The following is a 518-nucleotide window of genomic DNA, read 5'->3' on the forward strand; positions in this document are numbered from 1 at the left end:
ATAAGAAAAAAATCTTTCTGGCGCACAGTCATACTAATGCCAAGGTTTAAGTCACGCTGCTGAAATATAGAGTGAAGTGTCAAAAAAGTCCTGCCATAATTTACCTAACGACATTTTTCTCTTCGGAGTGTTCTGTTGAGAAAAAAAAATAAAGAATTCTGTCACTGTGCAAGTGTTTCCTTCTCTGTCGTAACAAAGACTTTAGATTTTATGTTTCTGTTATTTGATCCAAGAAGAGGTCTGTCGGGTTTTATATCACGTGAGCGTACAGTACTACACCTACGCAGTCTTACTTTAATTACCTCGCCAAGCATTGCATAATCATCATCTGAAAGCAGAGGCGCCACGATAACCACAGCGTCGACATTATAACTGCCGCGTCTTCCGCCATGCAAAGAGGTCATGGTGGACATCTCGGCCACGGAACTAAGAGCAACATAGGCCTCCTTTTGCTTCTTAAGGAAATTGAAACTGCCGACGGACCACCACTTCTCCCTTGGCGTTGAAGGGTTTTCTGA

The 518-nt window shown here is 42.5% G+C and overlaps 1 protein-coding gene across 1 annotated transcript in view; it reads right to left on the bottom strand.

The window, feature by feature from the left end:
- Window positions 1-518, bottom strand: part of LOC119592380 (glutamate receptor-like) — a 10,696-nt gene that overhangs the window by 9,211 nt on the left and 967 nt on the right. Inside the window, exon 2 of the mRNA XM_037941202.1 lies at window positions 303-514. The gene's annotated coding sequence lies outside the window, so the exon portion shown is untranslated. The remainder of the gene's footprint in view (window positions 1-302; window positions 515-518) is intronic.

This window comes from Penaeus monodon, chromosome 30 (assembly GCF_015228065.2).
Source record: "Penaeus monodon isolate SGIC_2016 chromosome 30, NSTDA_Pmon_1, whole genome shotgun sequence".
NCBI lineage: Eukaryota > Metazoa > Arthropoda > Malacostraca > Decapoda > Penaeidae > Penaeus > Penaeus monodon.